This window comes from Falco cherrug, chromosome 12 (assembly GCF_023634085.1).
Source record: "Falco cherrug isolate bFalChe1 chromosome 12, bFalChe1.pri, whole genome shotgun sequence".
Taxonomy (NCBI): Eukaryota; Metazoa; Chordata; class Aves; order Falconiformes; family Falconidae; genus Falco; species Falco cherrug.
The window spans coordinates 2,161,182-2,182,431 of NC_073708.1; the positions used below are offsets into that span (position 1 = coordinate 2,161,182).

At 36.8% G+C, this 21,250-nt stretch overlaps 1 protein-coding gene across 2 annotated transcripts in view; it reads left to right on the forward strand.

The window, feature by feature from the left end:
* BRINP3 (BMP/retinoic acid inducible neural specific 3) overlaps positions 1 to 21,250 on the forward strand; it is a 214,049-nt gene that overhangs the window by 96,804 nt on the left and 95,995 nt on the right. The window lies entirely within an intron of this gene.

Consider the following 21,250-nt stretch of genomic DNA (forward strand, 5'->3'; position numbering starts at 1 on the left):
GACAAAGTAAAAATTTAATATTTCTATTGTGCAAATTGATTAACAAGCAGATTATTATTTTCATCACAGAAAGTCCAACTCCTGGATAAAATTGAATTTCTTGTATACTTTAGTTAAAAAAAGATCTACTGTAATATCCTTTAACTGGAAAAGATGGAGTCACATCTGTAATGAGTGGGGTATGGCTTTCGGCAGTTGGCCAGTTCCTCATAAATTCACATATATAACAGGAATAGATAAGTGAGTCAAAACCAGTGAAGCTAATTTTAGTTGGCTGAAATCAACACCATCTGGATTTCTGGCCTGGGTAACTTTATATTGATCCAATTCTTTTAGAACAATTTGATACCAAACATGTAAGACAATTTTTCAGATTCATAATTTGTGATGGGATGGCCTGTTCAGATATCCTCTCCTTTGAATTTTTTCAGAAGCTATAACTTTCTTTTTTTTGATTGGAAAGAATAATCTTATTTTTGTGTATACCAGGTAAACATTAGTACCCATTTCTTTGCACAATTTTGGAAAACAAATATTTCAATTTAAGTTGTTCTCTCCCCAAAGACACAGAAACAATTTAAAATGGGCAGATCAACATGTTTTTGTGTGATTCAGTTCGGCAGCGTATCTGCTTACTTATCAGTTATATTAATCCAATCAAAGAAGATGCGTGTAGTGACCATAGTTAACTGGCATTCTGGGTATGGTGTCAAGTAGATACAATGAATTATCCCCAGTACAAAATACAAGGAAAAAACTCTCACTACATTCAAATGTTGAATAAGCTACAAAAAATAGTGTGATAATGGACATGTTGTGAACCAAAAGAATTCAAATTGATCAGTCATTGATTTGAATAATTTACTAAAATACAGTTTTAAGACCATAACAATAGAAATACCATTTTAAAATCTTGGTGGCTTGTGGATTTATTTTCTGACTGTCTCTTAATTTACTTCAGTGGGCTTTGTATTGAGCTCTCACACAGCAGACTTATATTAGAGATCATTAAACTTAGGTACATTTTACCATTTGCTTCTATAATTTTAGGACTTGATATGAACAACTGTTTGCACTTACTGACTTCTTTCTTCTGTTAAGATCTCTATTAAATACAGTAAATCAGATGCTCTAACATGGAATTGTCAGCTTTTCTGACAGATTCTGGTTTTAAATTTACTTAGAGGGACAGCAAGATTATCCACAGAGCTCACTAATGGTATTATTTGTGCTTAATGCAGGCATTTTAGTGTATGAGAAGTGTACATCTCTTACATATGCTGTAAAACTCCTAAATATGGATATACACTTATTTACACCTACTGCAAATTAATAAATAGGCACTTATATGTACACTTATAGATTCACTTTTCTTTAGTGACTGATGTCCATTCAGTGCTGAAAACTTTTCAGCTGCTGACATTTCCTCAATGTTGGATAACTTTGCTTGTGCATATCATCATGTAGCAAAACTAACACATTAACAGTATCAGAGGGTCTTGAATCCTAAGGCTCATAACAATCTTGCACAATATCAATATCCTGAAGTGTGTTTATCAGCCACTACATAAGCTTGAAAAGTTGACTGTCTTTGATGTAAAGATAAAAAAACCACCCCAAAATCAAAACAAAACACCAACTCCTGTCTCATTATTGAGGACAGGTCCCACTGCGAAGCCTCCAGTGGCTCATGGCAAATTTCATACCTATCACAGACGCAGAACAGACGTTATTCACTTCTCATTCCCCAGCCATTTCTGAACTGCTTCACACTATTCTTTATTTACTTCATTAGTTGTGCTTCCAGACTTGTGTTTAGAAGATTACTGGGGTTTTTTTGAGCTATTGAAAGTATGTTGATGGCTCATCCTTTTGAAGATGCCTCAGGGAGTAGTTAGATATTCAAATGTCTAGGTATAGATAAAAAGGAAGGTGACCATTTTCCATTTTTTATACTTATTTTGTATTGTCTTTAATCAATTAAGTCAAAGGCCAGGTGGGACATGGAAAAGAGGAAGAGAATTACAGACACTTAGCATATTTACTACTTACTGAAGCACACACTGAATTTAGAAGATCAGATCTTTACCTTAAATTACAATTATTCTATCTTTAAATTTAATAATTATCTCCTTTTACAATAGCAAAGTTACAGATTTTTGCAAAATCCACTGTTTCCAACTTTAATTTTTGTGGGTTCTGGCACAATTTAAATGCTTAGGATTTGCAGAGAGGGTTATTTCCATAGAATGCCTCTGTTATTTGATTTGTCTTGATTAAGGTAAGTTAATTTGTCTTGATTAAGGTAAGTTATGGGCAAATCCCTCCCCCGTGCCCCCCCCCCCCCCCCCCCAGATAAAAGCAGGTTCGTTATTTTATGATGTTTTTATGATGTTTCATGCAGTGTGTTTCTGGTTTTTACCATTACTTGTGTTTGTATGTGTCTTATATGGAAAGAGATGCTAAAGTTATCACAGGAGCCCCTAAAACAGCCAACAATTTTTTTCTTATCTTGTCAACAAACTGGTCACAGAAGTGTCCCAGACGTGGGTATGTTTGGCCAACAAGCACAAAGTGCCAAGCAATTAAGTTTGCTTTGACGTGGTTGAGGTAAGAGACCTGTTGCAGTAAAGAGTGAGTAGAAACCCAAAGGGCTTCAGCAGGCAAAGGGTTATATTGCTGTCTTCTTATTCTGTCTTGCATCATCTATTTGAGGGATTCATTTTTGTTTGGGACACTTTAGCTACGACAGATACAGCTCTGTTTAAAATGATGGTGTATACAATTGTAAAAATAAAATCAAGCATGCCTTCTAATCTCAACTCTGATGCTGTGAATAACAGACCTTTTCTGCTGTCAGCAATTTGACTGACAGCTTGATGCAAAGATGCTAAAAGCAACTGATCCATCCACCCATACTGATTTTCACCTCCCCAATAATGTTCAAGGGTTGTATAAGAGATATAGCCTGTTTGCCTATGAAACTAAATATACTTGAATCTTGTCAATTTTGACTGCCAGCACTTTTTTTTAGGTTATATGGCTTAGATCATCATATGATACCACCGTTATTACCTTGCTAGAAGAAGTTATGCTGGCAGGTCTGTATTCCTGTCTCATTATCTGACAGAACAAAGCTCATAGGTCTGCGTACATCTGGACAGAAATGCAGATAATTGCAACTTGAACACCTCCAGAACAAACTAGCTATGGCTGTTAGGGGCAGCAATGATTGCCTAGAGCTAGAGAAGCTCTGCTGCCACATGGAAGTGCAGTGAGGCCCCTTAAAAATACAAAGGCAAACACAAAACCTTCCTACTAACTATTCTACAAAGTTCAGAGTATCCTTATCCAAAATTATTTTTGCAGAAAGAATGACGTTGGAAGAGGCATTTCAAATCCATTCTTAAGCATCCCTTTTCTTTCTTCACCCTGTATGTCATTTCTACTTGCCCCAAAACATATGGTCATTTAAAACCAGCCCTTCCTCAAGCACAACCTTTTGTAAGTGCCCTGGGGAAATTTCTAATTCCTCCCACCTGCTTCCAGCCAGGTTTCCTTCAACAGATTAGCTCTATATGCAGCTGTAGTTCTCTTCTAATCAGAGCAAAAGTATTAGCTCTATGCTTGCTGCTCCCTAGACAGAGGCTTTGGGTCACTTTGTACTTTCTTGTCCCCATAACATGAAAGTGCATTTTTCAGTATAATCGGGGTGAAGGCTGTGGAATTTCTACCTCTGCACTGTTTGTCAGGCTAATAAAGAATGATCATGACTGGCCAAAAAAAGAATGATATTGGCAGTGCCAAGTTTGCCTTCAGCAGAGAGATGTAAAATCTCACTGTCTTGAATTCTAAAGAATGAAGAGAGGGAAAAAAAAACAGTGGGTAAATAAGTTCCTCTGCAAATATTCCTAGTTTTCATTTACCAGGTTATGTTCTTCCTGAGCAGCAGCTTATAAAATCCTGCTCTTCTTGTACTGAAGAAAGGCATTAATTATATTCCCAGTGTAGACATTTCTGATTACAGAGTGGCACAGAATTGTGCTTTGAATAATATTTTACAAATAGAACTATTATGACTTCCTTGTGTAAAGAATAAATGTCTTGATACCTATCATTTTCCCAGATGGGAAAACCATGGCTGAAATAGGTTATTCTCTATGTTTAAAGAAGTGTAATTTGCAATGGCTATATGACTGAGTTAAAACATATTTTGATCTTGAAATCCCTAAAGCCCCTTCCCAAACAGCATAAGGTCAGGTACATGCCGATTAGTCACGTATTTTGTATCCCTGAACACTTGCTAGAAAAATGAAAATATATATGGTCTGCTACTGAGTAAAGGTTTTTAAGATGTAAAAGACCTATAAAGAGTATGCTTAGTCACCCATGAAAATAAGGTAAGATCTCTTACAGTTCTGGTTTTCAATGCCAAGCCTTCTCCACTGTAGAAACTATTTGCATCCTAGTCTTTGGCTGAACAAATGCAGTGGAAAGGTATTTTGATCAGAAATGTTAATACTATTTTAAGGTAAATACAATCTTATAATACCATTTCAGTTATACTTTCTCAAGATATTGTCATAAAAGACTTAAAGTGGGGTATTCCTATAAACTTTAGCACGCTTGCAATGTTTTTGCATTTCATCTTCTACAGCCAGCTTGTAAGCTTTTTTTAATGTTTAATGAAAGATCAAGCCACTCTGTTTCAAGTGTGATGGCAATCCCGTTAGGGGATCGCAATTATCACAGTCGACCTGAACAGCCTAAGCCTGCTGTGCCAGTAAAATCAGAACAGTGGAAGGGCTGTACCCTTCACGTGGGTTTTGGTGCTGCGCCTCTGTGCTCTCTCTTTTGTTCTCCCCTGGCAGCACATTTCAATTATGTCAATGTCTCAACTGGAAAAGCTATTTGTCACCCTGTCTCCAGCTGTCAGGGTAGCTATCATCTCTGAGTTACAGGCGCATTTGAGTTACTGACTGTGGGACTGAAAGGGCAGGGTATCGCTACAGCTGTAGTTTACTAAAGACTCGCAGCTGTCCTGCAGAAAGTCTAGAAATGCAGTTTCCTAATAAATAATTCTCCTTCAGTGGTATCAAATGTATCAAAGATACATCTTCCTCTTCTCCTTCCCACTGAGGATGTCGGCTTCTAAAGAATCACCAGTTCTCACAGTGTTCTCCTGAAATAATGCTTATAGGTTTTTAAGATAGTTTAACATTTTGTAGGAATTTTTATGACTCGTATAGTGATTATTAGTTGTCAAGGCAGCACTGTAGTTTGTAGCAGTGATGTAAACAAAATTAGTACTTTACATGGTCATGCTTCAAGCGATTACTGAAAATGTACTAGGAGAATACAACAACGTAACCCAAGTAAGAACCAAAGGTGAAAAATACTTAGTACAAATTAAGTTTTCTATTGTACTTCCCTCAAACCACACAGGAATAATTGAATATTTTGTAAGGGCAAGACCATGTGTGAAGGACAGCATGTATGCCTGCTGTCACAGACAGGACCAGCTTTTCCTCTTTCTGTGACTGCAAAGAAGAAACAATTTCATGGTTTCAGAGATGAGTTGCACTTTTTTCTTTCTGACTTGTTATTTGCAGAATTATACTTTTTTCCCCCTCCTCTTCCTGGGTGTGAGATGAAATGATAACCTGGTTATCTAAAAGTTGGCCAAGAATATTAATAACAAAAAAATTATATCCCTCTCTATATGCTTTTTCTTATTTTTAACCCCATGAGGATAAAGATCACATTATATTATTTTAAATTACACAAGCTCTATGTCATTGAAATGATATTTTATCTCTTACTCAAAATGTATAAGGTTTGGAAACATACTAGTTTCAGAAAATGTTAGTAAAAAAAAATAATCTTGGAGTATTTTTAATATCACTGAAACAATCCATTTTATCCAAGTATAGTAAATCTACTGAAATACTGAAACAGCTAGTAATTACCGCGTTTTTGACATTTTCATTGAATAGAACTTTCTTGACTGCATAGCTCTAGACTACAGCTCCACTGTGGCACTCCACGATAATGCTCCCTGTATACTGACACATCTGTTCCATGATCAATCCTTTCTGAAATGTAACAATTATATTTAACACTTTAAAACTTCTTTTACTTCATGTTGTATCCACCTGTAGGAAATTCTTACCCTGCATTAAAATATAGTTAAACCCAGTTCTTTTGCTTAGAGTTCCTTATTTTCCTTCAGTAATAATACTTCTGCGTTTTCCGAGGAACTATTGGGTTGGGTTAGCACAATAGCTGCTACTATTATTAGTTTGTGTACTGGGCATTGCCAACAGACCAAGACTGCCCTATAGCAGAGTATGTACAGACACTGAAGGTGCCCACAAAATGCTTGCAATGCTGGCAAATGCTTGCCGACTAAGTAGGAAAGAAGAGACAGTAGATGGATGTCAGCAGAAAGGGAATATAGCGAGTTGTATGGCAGTGCTGGTCAGTACAATAGGTTTACTCAGATTTACAGTGCTGGGTTCACAGAACTGTAGGGATGAGGCAGATCTCTTGTTCAGCCTTCTTTGCCCCAACTAAAGCTTGTTTTCCCTAGCTGAGCAATTGTTCACCTCCTGTTTCTGAATAACATTTTATATTAGAAGCCTGTTGTCTCCAAAAGCTTGTATTTTCTTGAAAAAACAAAATGTCCAGCCTTTCCTGTTGAGGAATTTCCTTTACTTTTTTCTCTCTTTGATGTTCTTCAAAAGAAATTACACAGATTTTTTTTTTTTTTTTTTAAATATCTTTCTTAGGGGGCATTATTCTCATTGAGATCTTAGCACAGCTCTGGAAAGTAACATAGCTATTTTGTTGTCATACATCAAATGTTCTTGTTTTATGTAAGAATTTGCATGCTTGCAGTGAAATTCCAAGCAGATTTAGGTGTGGGGTTTTTTTTTAATCTATTTGTTTTACCATCTTTCTACTTGTTTAATTATTTTGTATGTATTTTCTATTTTTTAAAGCATAGTACCTTGCTTTTTACCACGATCCATCTTTTTGATTCTCAACCATTTCTCTGGTTTCTATAAATCTTCAGAACCACTTGTCATAGCCCTCAGCTTAGCTCTGTCTGCATATTTTATGAATATACTTTCTATCATCCTACTCAATAATAAAAATCTTAAAAAAAGATCAGGTTCAGAATAATTTCTGTAGGATCCCACATATAAAACCCTTCTAACTCAATAAGGTACCACTAACACCACACCCTTTGAAAGGGATCTAGGTCCTGCTAGATTCAGACAAGCAGCTGTAATCACCCCTCCGTTGGAGAGATACGCAAAAACTTCATAATTTATTTGTGCTGTAGATGGATACTAATAGATCAAATTGTGGCATGAAAGTTCTTAGCTGGTTCATAGCACATAGTTTTTGCACTTCATGATGATTACTGGGACTACAAAGTTTGTTTTCATGGCAAAGGAGAATATTGAGGGAACCTGCAGTTAGGTCTTAAATTATCCTATGCAAAAATCTTTTCTCTTTTTTTTTATGTTGTAAAAGTACCATTTATATATACAGAATGCTACAAGAATTCCATTACTGAACCAAAATTTGCATGCCTCCAAAGTTTTATATATGTTTTTCTCATAGAAGCCAAAGTATACTAAACTATTAACCGGAGAGAGAACAAAGAGATTAAAAATCACTATGTACGTGAAAAGTGTTTGATTTATAACCACTTTAAGTACTTTTGCCTTTCATACTTAAAACTTTTCACTGGTTCAGTAAATTAACTTTGGTACGGATGTAAATATGTGGAGAATACTTTTCCTGTAACTTCCTTCAATTTCAGCAATTGTGTTAATTTTCACAAGGTGCAGCAATATGCATTAGAAAACAGTTACAACAAAATCAAGCATTTTATTTAAAAAAACAACCAAACAAAAAAGGCCTGCATTGCTGTAACTCTCCTTATTTCTGTTTCACAGAAAAATCAGGAAGGAAATGAAATCACCTGCTGTCACAATTAGCATTTAAACAGTCTCCATTTGGCAGTGAATCTTGTGGTCTTATTTAGGTAGAAGAGTTGAAGGATGTGTGTGTTCCTATCTGTGCAGCTCCTGCTGGGTAGAGTTTCTCCTGGAAGGATGCAAGGATTCATGACTATGTCAGTTGTTGGATACAAGAGTGATTCCTAATTCTTCATATTAAGGGCATTTTTTTTTTGGCCTCATCCACGTGCCTGGTCTCATCCATGCATTTTCCCTGTGTCTTAATAGCCTTGGAAGAAAAGACCCATTAACACAGGCTGGAAGTCTCACCAGACTTCTGTGTCGGTCTGTACTTCCCTGCAGCTCAGTCTGAAGACAAGATTGCCCCCAAGAGCCAACAGTATACAGGTTCCATGTAAGGCATCTGCTCTAACTTCCAGGAGTATATTTGAGGAAACCAAGTGCTCTTGTGGGAGCTACGCATTTCTTTTTGAAACCTGCTTTTCTACTTTTTCAACCTTGGTTTCAGTGGAGTGAAGCCATTTTTGTTAAAGCCTGCTCCTGGTTGTGGATATTTGTGACCCCTGCAGGAGAGAAATCTCTCCACTGCTCTGAGGTGACGCTGTGGTGAGTAGAATTAAATCTCAACTGCACAGAACTGTTAGGTTTAAGATGAGCAAAAAGGAGGTGTAATCAAGAGGCTAATTCTATTTTATCTGTCTGAGCATTTGTTTTAATCTTATGGCACGGTGCTTGAACTCCTGCTAGAAAAATAAGAGTGAAATGTCTACCCCTGTCTCTTCCTACCTGGTAGAGGAGTAACTGATGTGTAGAGGGGATAGGAAGGTTGTTTTTGTAGCTTGCTTTGAGTGTGAATAACTCCTTACAGGAAAAGTAAGGCAAGGACTCTTATGGAGGGAAGATCTCTGTTTCTGTGGTGTCTGGCTATTTGCTCATTTTCTACTCCTAATTTATTGTCAAATTTGACAAGCTTTCAGGTGGTCCCAGGTTCAAGGGTGAAGCAAATTCACGTATGGTACAGTAACTTGCTCTGACCTTGTCCAAGACACATCAAGTGTTACTTGTCAAGTGACACAACAGTAGGTCTGACTCGGAGAAGATGAACCTACCTACAGATGTTGATGGCTGTGTGAGTTCCATGCTGCTGCAACAATGTTATAGAACAGCTTTGTCCCGAGCCAACTCGATCCACAAGCAACATTAAGGCAGCATTTAGCACTGTGAAACAAGATATTTTGACCATCCTGTCTTTTTCCCCGCTACTTACATTTTCTGAGACAGGAAAGGCAAAGCCTTTTATCATCTATTTGCTGTATTGTTTTCAGTGAGAGTATTTATGAATATGCTGATTAGCATCCTCTGGTAATGTTTGTGAGATATCTACATTTGCCCTAGGAACTGGAGCTTCACAATGGCCACTAGGCAACCATCAAATAATAAAAATGCTTGCTTTGGTACCACATTGAACTGTACTCCAGCTGGCAATCTGGACGGTCAAGGCTCTGTAACTCATCACAGGCTCCTATTTGAATGGCTCTGTAGTAACACACTGCCCTTGGTCAGAACTGCAATATAGATTACGTCATTTATCTTCTCACCTCTTTCATTCTGTGTAAGATTCTTGTTATATATAAAATACCACACTATATTTAAAAAGTAATTTTGATTTATGGGAAACAGCACACACTGTGGAGGTGCGCTGGTATTTTTTCATGGCAGCATTGCAAAGCTGGTGTGTTCTACAATAGGATGGAAATTATTCTGGCCAAGACATTAATCACTAAGGTTAAGTTTCCTGTCGCTAAAACAGAATCCCCAGTAACTGCCCGGCATTACTCCTTACACAAAGAAGTTGGACAAACATACCATCACGTCTGCTGGGCGTATGGCTTGGAAAGCCAGTTAATCTTGGCTCTGTTTCTAGATCTGTACAGCCATGTTGCAGTCTGTTCCTTCCTAAGCAACATTTCTAGGAAAATACTGTAACATTCATGTAAGCCCTCATTATGTTTAGCTTAGTGCAGAACAGCGACCAGAACAGCAGGGTCCTAAGCACAGTTGCTATACCGTGGCTAATAATCTGAAATTATTGGCTGATCAACCTCAAGCTGAAGTGTATCTAGAAGGTATATGATCATATTTTTGGTCATTTTAATTTAATAATTCTTTATTGCAACTAGCCTGCATAGCTTACACTGACTCCCAAATACGTCAAAACTCCTGTTTCGTGAATAAAATGGAAGAAAAGAGAAAGGAAGGCTTCTGACCCTGGCAAGCTGGCAAGACATGAACCAGCAATGCAGCTGCACTGGCATGGTGCTCCTCTTACACCAACAAGCCGTTCCCGATGATGATGCTGATAGCTCAAGCACAGTGATGACACTGATAATGCAGATACTGGTGATACAGAACAGGCTTTTGCTCACCCGTGTTGGTATAAAGGCAGAGTAACTCTGAGCACAGCTAAATGTTCATGAGCATAGCCATGTATTGCTTCTCTTAGTTGTCTGTAAAACACATCCCTCTTCTGCAGTTCTTGTTCCAACCTCTGTCGGGTGCGTAAAGTCTCACTCCTGCCTAAACTGTGTCGGTGTTCATTGTATTACAAATAAAATTTATGGGGTATATGATAGTTATATGACATTATAAATAACATTTTGTCTCTCACTGGTGCTTATAACCCATTTGACGTTTTCCTAATCACTTTTATTTTTCTTTCTCAGACCTATTCTATAAAGGTGCTGTGAGGGATAATGAAAAGGACGCAGATGCACAGAAATTTTGTAATAAAGCATTCTCAATACATATATTTTACAATAGTAGAAGTCAAAGCAGGCCTTCATTCTGTCTGAAGCTTCTTGAAATAGTTCATATTTGGACTCTGTAGAGGGATTAAGTATTTTATTTAATCTTTTAATGGTATAGTAGTCTGAGCTTCAGAATAAACCTAGTTGCATACAAAGTCTCCGACAAGCTGACCTACCCAGCTTTATACAAATCCTAGAGTCCTGGAAATTTTGTTTCCAGGTTTTTTTCTCTACCTTGGATAATTTCTACATCCATGTCATTCAAGAAGGACTTGAAATTAAACGTAACCGATACATAGGCTTTATTTTTTTCAGAAAATACATTTAATGCTTAACTGTTGCTGTTGCAGAAGTTAGTAACTCAACTCCCATTCAAAATGTCTATTCAGTTAAGAGCATTAGAAAGCTCTGTGTTTGTAATCTGGAATTATATTGACAAGTTTACTGCCCTGACTCTCTGTTCAGCTCACTGTTGTAATTCCACTGGTTCTCTAGAGACATTTACAATTTACACTACTGGAAAAAAATAACACAGGGACCATTTTTAATAAACCACAGCTCCAAAATTATTTTGGAATTAATACAAATAGTTGTGATAAAGAAGAAGCATCTTTTGTTGGGATAGAAAATAAAATTGAAATATTTTTTATTTGCTGGGTAAGAATCCCTGGCTTTATTTTTTATGTCCAAGTAGAGATCTGAGCATTTCCTGCTACCAGTGGAACAACATTTAGATAGGAGGGTAAAATTTAGATGCAAAGAAAACCAGCAGCACATTCCCCCAAGAGCTAACCAACAAAAACCCCAAATAATACACTAAAGTATTTTCAGAAAATACTTTGGTTTACATTCTACTGCTTTCAACAATTTGAATTGCTACAAACAGCAACAGTAAAGTTGTTATATTTCACAATACCAAAACAGCATTCAGGCATATGTCTGTGAGATTTACATTTGTGTAAATCCAGACTTGTCCCAGAGTGTTGCTAGAAAGAACTGCCTTTATAAATTCAAGTGCAGGTTAAGTAACTGTCATCCATCAGTGCTGTAAATAGTACTTCTGGAATGCACTCTGCAAGAGTGGTGTGGAACTAAATGGGTGACAAAAAGTCTCTTATTTGGAAGGATATATTTATAAATAATCTACACTATAGAAGATTATTTAAGTTTATATAACATTCTTATTGGAAAAGGAACAATTCTAAACATTATGTATAGCTTCACAGATAAGGCTTTGGATCAGCATTTAGGAATATATTTGAGACTAGATTAAGAATATATATTTTGTCTAAGGCTAATCACTTAATGTACCTTTTTCCAGTTCCAGGCAGACAGGAGCAACATCAGCCTTTGGTCTGAGTAGACAGGAATTTGGTGTCTCCCTGACACTGAGCATTAAGCCAATACTGAGTATCAGTAATGTCCCAGAAACGGTTTTCAAAGGGTTTAAGATCTTACATCCCTTGCCACACCAGCCAAGTCATAAAGCTTTTTGGTCTCCTCTGAACATGGAAGAGGAGGTCATGCCTACTCACAGTACTCTATACCCTTAGCCTTACTGTGCATCAGTTTTCCAAATGCGAAGTAAGGTCACTAAGAAACACAATCTTTAAATTTTAAATTATTTATCACAGTTTGATTTTGTCTGTATGCATCTCTATTACCCAGTACAACAGATCAATGTGTAGTTCTGAAACAGGAATTATTAAAATAGTAATCAAAGACATTTCAAAGATTTTGAGAGTATTAGCTGTGGCATGTAACGATGAAGTATTTTAGCACTCTGTGTTTCCCCTGTAATTCACCTGAGAGTATCCACCAACACTGAATCAATGAATCCCCTATTATGTTTTATTTTTTCCCACAGATCTTTATGTTGATTCAGTCTTGATAAATTGTAATTTTGTATGTTGATTATTGCACCAAACACTTCCACAGATTCTTCTTCCTCATCTCTACAAGGAATCTGCTTCTATTTTTTCTATTTTAGTCAGTACAAGAAAAGAAAGAAGAGTAATCTGATTTTTTTTTGTTGATTTTGAAGCAGTAAAAGGTACAGTCATAAAATCCCACAGTTGTTAGGTTTTTTTCATGTACAATCAACTACAGGACCATGATATCTATTGGCTCTTAAGGTTAGACAAAAAGACTGTAAATATACATTTCTGTTTCTCTTTCTCATAACTTTTTTCCTTATTGTATCAAAAAACTCCAAGGCAGTCTTCTCCATTTTGAAGGTTAACTACTGTTTCAGCTAAGATAGTAAGATACCTGCTTCTCTGAAAATGTTCTGGGTAACATAATTAAGGTAAAAAGTGCACTGTGGAAAACATAGGAAACGGTATTTCTACCGCATTAACAAAATTTAAATCCATACCTTTTCATCACATTGAATTTTAGACAACATCAGCTTTCATAACAGTTGAAAATAAATTGAAAGAAATGAGAATCTTCAAGTCAGAGTAACTTTTTGGATTCCACACGTCTAAGCAAATGCACCATTTTATAAAACCCATTGCCTAGATAATAAATGATTCCTATGGGCAAATATGAACTAGGAAAAAAAAAGGATGTTTTGATCTTGCCAAGACTAGAAGGGCTGGATTACTGAGCAGTGCTGGTATAAGTTGTTAGAAACTCTCTTGATACTGTCAAGGGGAAAATGAACCGTCTTCTTACCCCTCTAAAACATGTGACAAACCATGAAGTCAGTACTTCTTGCAGGGAAGAATAAATATATAAACCAGTGATAATGAATAGTGACCTGGATTTTTCTTAATTAATTGAATGGACAATTACCTGTGACTCAAAAAATGCCACCCTCTTACTTAGTAGGCTGTAAATCCGTATTGTTATTTCATTAACACAGGAAAGAATACCTACTGGCCAGAGCACATCTGGATATTCAAACCCCAGAAATATGAAAAAGCTGCAAAATCTATGTTCTGCTTACTCAGACTGTAAGAAACACCTAAATATCCCAGTTATTCTCCTTTTCAGATGCAGTAGAGGCAAGAGTAGTTTTACTAGGGATTCTCCCTTTCCTTTCTGCGCTCTGTGACTCATTATTGTCATACGTAGGTCTAATGTAAAATTTGGTTGGAATTTAATCCTTGTCTTAAAAGCTTGTGCAAGGTGCTGCAATTTTACTGCCCAGTTCACCAATTCCTCACTATTAGATGGACAGTTCATACAAACATGTTTCAGATTAGAAGTGTTTGTGTTCTGCCAGTTCTTGCTCTTTATCTTTTGTGTAATTTGCAACATATCCCTATAAGTGCATTTCTTCATGCTATTGCTGTATAATGCTTGGGTTATTGAGATTCTTCTGAGGCAGAAGGCAAATACGATCAAGTCACAAAGAGCTATTAGTTTTGTGCAAATACCTTTGCATGGGTACAAGCACAGTTAGATATGTGAACGGTGAGACTCTGAATGCATGTTCACAAGTGTGTTTGGAAGAATATCACAAACTATAGGTAAAAAGCTAGAGTAAAGCCACAAGACAAGATACAGAAATAATTCCCTCTCAGATTTCATTACAGGAGGAATTTTTTGGTATATGTGTTACAGGGTTAAATGTCCATCAGTCATGGACAAAAGGAAAGCCACCTTTCTTTTGTGCAGTAAACTCTGATGTTCATGACAGGTGACATGTTTCAAATTATTTATGTCACAGTAGTTGGTAAAATAATCTGTCTGTGAGTAGTCATAAAAAAGAAATACATCTGAGTACATTCTAGTTATATAATGTATATATTTTTTATTAAAATTTGTTCATAGATTTCTACATATTTCATATGCATTATGTAGGAAGATAGTGAAGCTGATACTAGTTCTGGTAGTAGAATTTCAGGTGTTAGGATACTGGTAAGGTGAAAAAGACATAGAAAGGCAAGAGTATTACTAGGACTTTTCAAAAGAATGGTGTATTATGATAAAAAGAAATCCTAATGTTAGAGCTTATTCATTATAAGATGAAAGCCAGTATAAATATAAGCAATAATAGGGGAAATACATATGTGTTTAGCAAACATTCCCGTTCTGACTTTGGGAAAATGCCAGTTATGAGGATATGATTAATGAAGAAATTCTTTCTATTTCAGCAATGGGAAATAAGTTTAAAAGGACCTTATTATATCTTGTTTTTTTTCTTTTTAATCAACATGTCTGGATAATTGACAATTTTAAGAGATATAGATAAGATGTATTATATAGTATCAGGCCCTGCTTCTTCTCCCCCTCAAGGGAAGCTCTTATGTTTACTTTGCCCATATTGCAGTATTTGTCCCTATTATCATGCTTCTATAGAAAGGCAGATATTTTCAGAAGGCTGCTCAGTCAAGATATGACTAATTCCCTCCTTCTTCACTGTGAATAGTAAAATTCAACTGTAGTAAACATTTTCGTAAATGTTGTAGCAGATTCTCCATCGCTTAAGTGATTTTAATAAATATTGAAAGTTTTATGACCTGTGCTGGTAAGGAGAGATTTTTCACCCAACAGTCTCTGAATAACATGGCCTTGGTTATTACCTGATTCTGGTTCTGTCCACATCTGGCTGAATCTTCTTTTAAAAGCCAATTTATTTATTTATCTATCTTATTATCTATCTATCTATCAATTTCTTTCTGTCTGTCTGTCTGTCTGTCTTTCTTGCAAATATTTTTTGTACTTATGTCTTACTGTTGTGGGACTACTAGTAGGTAGCTGCAAAGTAATGGGACCTTGCTGCCATGGGATCCTTTTATAAATCTGTAGGAATGTGGTCTAGTTGGGGCCAGGTGGTGTGTGTATGATCTGCTTTGAACCTGTCTCCTGTAGAGGAATGAGGCTGTGTGCAGTTTCCTCCAACAGCCGTAGCTATATGTAGCTTTTGCATTGAACGGAACGGAGGAATTGCGGTTGATGGTGGTGAGATAGTGTTCTGGCCCCAGCAGAGCCAGGCAGTTGAGCTTGTCTGGGGTGTGTGTCTGTGCAGCTGGCAGCCTGCGTGAGCCCCGGTCATGGATCAGCGCGTGATGCAAGTCGTGAGCGTTATAACGTTTTGGTGACCTTTTTCTTCTGAAGTTTAATATGGTAGTAGTTTCATTTTATATCATCTTGGCCTTATTCGAGCTATGGCCTTAGGCATTAAGAAATCCTCAGCCTTTTAAAGAAGGTAGGGGGAGAAAAACACTGTATATTCTTTCATTGAGCTGTTCTGCCAACAGATTAACTTGCAGCTGCATGGGAAATATTGGCTTCAGAATCCCACTGTCATTCCAGCCCATTTGAAGCAGTCCCCTTCTCAACGTCCAAGGCTGGAGCTGTCTCATTTAGAAGACATTAAGAGAAAGGAACACAGAAGAGTTTAGTATTAAAAATGATGTGGAGTGGGTTTTTTTCCAATAATGCTTTCCAAATTATGCCACGATGGTATTCATTAACATTTATGCTTACCAGTACTAGTATTGTTTTACAAAACATCTAAGTTTCTTACAATGAGGCCTAACATTGCTAATTTGCCTGGGCTCTATTTTGCATATGGTTGACCTTAGGAGAGACTGTTGTTGTTAAGAGGAATCCATCACACTCAATGTAAATCCCTTTGCAGGCTCTGATTTAACCATCTGCAGTAGCAGAGATTATATTCCCATTTCAAAGTTTCCACATGCTACAATTTTAAAGTACAATGTCTTTTTTTTTTTTTTTTAATTTCCTTCAACTAAATGTTTTATATAGACCTTTCCCTATATTCTCCTATAAAGTATTATTTAAAATGTATTGAAATGAATGCAGTGGTAGAAGAAAATGTATAATTTATATACACATTTGAAAAAAACACCAACTATGGCTTTAAAGTCAAAAGAGACATTCACAGCCTTGTTGGCCTGCTGCTCTAGAATTGCTTTCAGATCCACTTGCAGTTTAAGCTTCTTTCAAGATAAAAACATGCCCACGACTTGTACAATACTCTAGTAAGGAGTGTTTAATGTCAGAACAGTATTTTTAGATTAAACATCACTCTGAAAGCCATAGCGTATCAACACAAATGAGAAACAGCAAGAAATAATAAAAGAAATAGTGTTGAAATAAACCCTGCATTTGAAATTGTGCTTGTTTTTACCCCACACTGACTCCCTGACTGATCGTTCTTCAGCCTATCTTCCTCCAAGCCGCACAAGTGGCAGGAGACCCTGTTCCGCAGACGGGCTGTGGCGTGCATGCGGTACAGCTGGGCAGAGCTGGCACCGTCGGCCTTTGGGGCTCTTGCATATGCATTAACCAACCAGCCAGGAACCAGCTTTTTGGTAGGACATACAAATACACAGTTCTGATATGTAGGAAGATGGAGAGAATGATGCCCATGGCCTCTGGCACTACTCATGATAATAATGAGGTTCCATTATAGGCTTCATCCTAGGAGCCAGACTGACTTATTTCCTCTCTCTCATACAAGCCCAGGAACTCAAAGCCATCATCCTTCTCAGCAACAGGCTTTGCCCTGAGCATTAAGGAACTCCATCCAATGCTTAACATACTACTTGGGCTGGAAATAGATGGGCAGCACAGGAGATACCACCTGCTATTAAATCTTTTCTTCTTGATAGAGCCATGACAGCTGCTAGTCTTGGCTCTCACACAGCAGAAGAAGAGGAAGAGGAGGAAAGAATAAGCTTCTAATACCTCTAGTGCATCATTGGTTTTCTTGACCAGCAGCCAGCACAGATACTATGTTATTCTGTGGGAGGTGTTCTTCTGATGAATGGTACTCCAGCGACTTTGGAAGGCAGTATTTTCTCTACTAAAAAGATCATCATTAACTGTGTCAGGCCTGCTAGTCTGCCTTTGGCAGCAAACAGGAACATGATTTCCAAAGGAGAGTAATGCACATTTGGTAACGAAAATCGTTTGAGGGCTGGAGAATTTGTGTTAGAGAGAATGACTGCAAGGCAAACAGGTAAATAAAGGTTGAGCTTTGCTGTGTGATAAAACAGGGGAGAAGGAAACAGGAGAGAAGATACTGCTGCTTGCAAGGTGAAATCAAGAGAAGAAAAAGAACTTATAAGTATATAAATATATTTATCTATATAAATCATATAAAAGGAAGGTAAGGATATGATTTTACTTACAATGAAATTTCAAAAAAAAAAAAAAAAAAAGCTCTAATTTTAGGATATCAGTTATTAGTGACTCTCACATACCCAGAGAGAGTTTGTGAAAGCTTCCTCACTCAACATGCTACAAATAATGTGGCACGAACATCCCCCCCAACCCCCCAGCTCCAGCCCAGGTTTCCCTGCTGATATGCTTTGCTCTGATAAACCCAGTTACTTCTCAGGTCTGCTGTCTTTCCTCTGGTGTCCTGTTGGAGAAGCTGCTAGTCACTTTCTTGCTTGTCCACATCTAGATATCGCTGCTCTTGCAGCCAGGCAGCTCAGTTTTGGTGTTCTGTGTCTCTTTTTTTGTCTTCAGATATGGCACTTCTTCTTGCCTCTCCCAGAGGGTTTACGTTGTCTTCTCTCCAGGTTCTAAAATACTTAATTTAAGAAAAGCTTCAGGAAAACATAAAAGTTGGTTTGTAAGTTCTCTAAAAGCTTCAGCTCAGTCTGTGGCAGAGTTATAAAACTGACATCTTTTTTTTTTTAAAAAAAGTAATAATAATAATCCAGCTTCTATATTCTTCTTCCTCAGTTTCCTCAGCAGTGAGTTTCAAAAGATGATTACTTGCTACACTAATAATGGCTTCCAACTGGTATGCTCTGAATCACAAAAGAATGCCAAAACCTTCAGAGTAGCATTAACCTACTTGCTTTCTCTGAAGTAGCATAAGATACAGCAAAAAAACCTTTCCATAGCAAAAAAATGTGGGAGGAATTAGTTTGCTTAACTAAGCCAAACAAATTTCTCCTAGTGCTAGAATAACTCCATCCCTGGATTCTGTAAATAAAGGACTTGCAGTAGAACATGAGGAGGTCAACTTGGAAATACTTCTGAATTTGGTATGGAAGAGGCCGCTGTTTCTAGCTTTACTGTTCCAAGAAATTATTTGTGACTTTTGGAGAAGAGCTGTAGGACATATCTAAAACCACAATTCACAAAGAAACACAAAGGCAATCAGCTTAGGCCAAGGTTAAGAGGAGCTGTAATTAGTTACTCAGAACATACCTAATGTTTCGGAAAAAAAACCACAAAAAACCACCTCACATTAAAACCTCCCAAAATTGGAAATTGAAATTAGCAATGTTAAAACTGAAAATAAAATGCACTCCCTGTAGTTAAATGCTACAACAGATTGTTCTGAAATTCTGAGAAATCTTCAGCATCAGCTTTTAAGTCAGGAAGGGGTGTTTTTCTGGGAGACAGTTTCTTCTTCAGTCACAAACTTTCTGACATAGGCAGCAAGAGCCATTTGGTGATGGTCCTTTGCCTGCATTAGAAAGGGGACGTGTGAGGGGATTATGGTGGTCTTCTCTGTCCTTAAAAATTCTGGCAATGAAAATCAAAGGAAGAGTAGCAGCAAACTAGCATTTGTAAGAATCTTAACTATTCTGTTATTCTTGTATTTGAACCTCAGCTTTGGTATGGACAATTAATCTGATAGCTAGTTTAGAAGGAAAGGTTTCAACAAGATATGAAATGACTATTTTACGTAATAAAATTTGTATTTTTTTCTTGTTGTCAAAGCAATTCTGTCTTGATGGTCTGTTCAGGAATTACATTTGACCTATATTTTCTGACATATTCAAAGGGAAAAAAAAAAAACAAACCCAGCCACTCAAACATGCCCAGAAAGCACAGAATTTAAATATTTATTTATTTATTTATTTTCACTTAAGAAGTACATTTACAGTGCAGGGTAATTCACTGGTTTTAGTGCCTGTATTAATGTGGTCAATACGCCCAGTGAATATTTTTTTCACTTTAGGAATTAAAAATGTTTGTCTATAATTTCTTTCTACTGATATGCAGTAGTTCCATAAAAGCTGAAAAAAATAGGTTTTATACATTTTTAAAAGGAAATTAAATTTGTGAGAGAAAACTTCAAAACCTGACAACTGAATTGAAAGACATACACACACCCCCTCAAATAGTGATTTCCAAATACTAATTTGGCACACTGGTGATGTGTAGAGTCTTTAAGAAACCAGGGGGTCTGTTTAGTCTCATGCTCTTGTTTGGTAACTTACATTATATTTCAGGTAAGTTACATAAATCTCTTTCTACTGTAATTCTTCTGATTTGTTTTTGATAAAAAACGGCATGTTTCGAGAAGAAAGGCAATCCATGGATGTTGCACCAAATAGTCCCATGTTATGCATCCAAGTTTAAGCTAGACTGGGTATAAGACAGTTTGGATCCGCAAGTGAAACAGGAAAGTGCTGGAAAGTAGAAGGGCTATGCAAGAATGTATTTATCTGGCTTCTACCAATAATTTTGGATGTAAAAATACTGAAAAATAGTAGTGTTGATTATGTATTACATAGCTCATCCTAGTCAGTCAGCCGCAGGCAACTCCTTTGTTTCAGCTATCCCTCAAATGCTATTTTCCTACTGCATCCTTGATTTTTGCCTTCTGTGTTAATCTTGTAAATGAATGTTGTTCTATATTTAGCTGGAACCTTAAGCAGGATCTTTCAAGCTCGCTAATCTTTTTGCTTTTCTATAATCTTATATAAGAAAAATCTTAATTGATATAGCTATATGAATGATTCCACAAAGTGGCAGCTAAACCACAGTCCAGAGGTTTCCTTGGACTTAATTCTCACAGTACTCAAGTCTTTAACCAAAACAGCTCTTGGTGTACCTTGCAAACACAAAGTTACTACAAATGCTGTGTCCCTTGGCTAGATTTTGAGGACAATGAGTTCTTCCACTAATAACTTTATCTGGTATCTTAATTGGTACGTAAATGAATAAAAAAAATGTGTTTATTGCTGTGCAATTGACTTGTTTGTTTGCCCTGTTATCATTGATTGATTTTGGAGAGGGGAAGGGGACAAATCTTTGAATTCATTTATATCCCTCCTACAACTGAAAAGTCATCTACTTTTAGGAATCGGTCCCGCTGTCTACATATTTCCTCAAAATAGAGGCCAAAAGTACAGAAAACTGGAAATATCATAGTAAGGTCAAATGTGCTGTGATAGTGTTTCTCCAAATTGCTCAAATTAGCCAGCTATGTACCTAAGTGACCTACCATCAAAAGCAAAGAGCATGGCCTGTTTCTTCAAATGTTTTTAAAATTTGCCTTGTGTCATGAAAACATTTATTGCATTTGGTCCAGATTTGGGGAAATTATTAATTTAGTTTCATTTTCTAGCAAATCTGCTTGTTCTAGGGCTGTACTCACATCAGAGGCTAAACATAAACAATAGGAACAGCAACACCATAAGTGGCTTATTTTTTATTTATTTTTTTCCAAACAATGATTTTATTATGGAGTACTGCCTCCACTTCTAA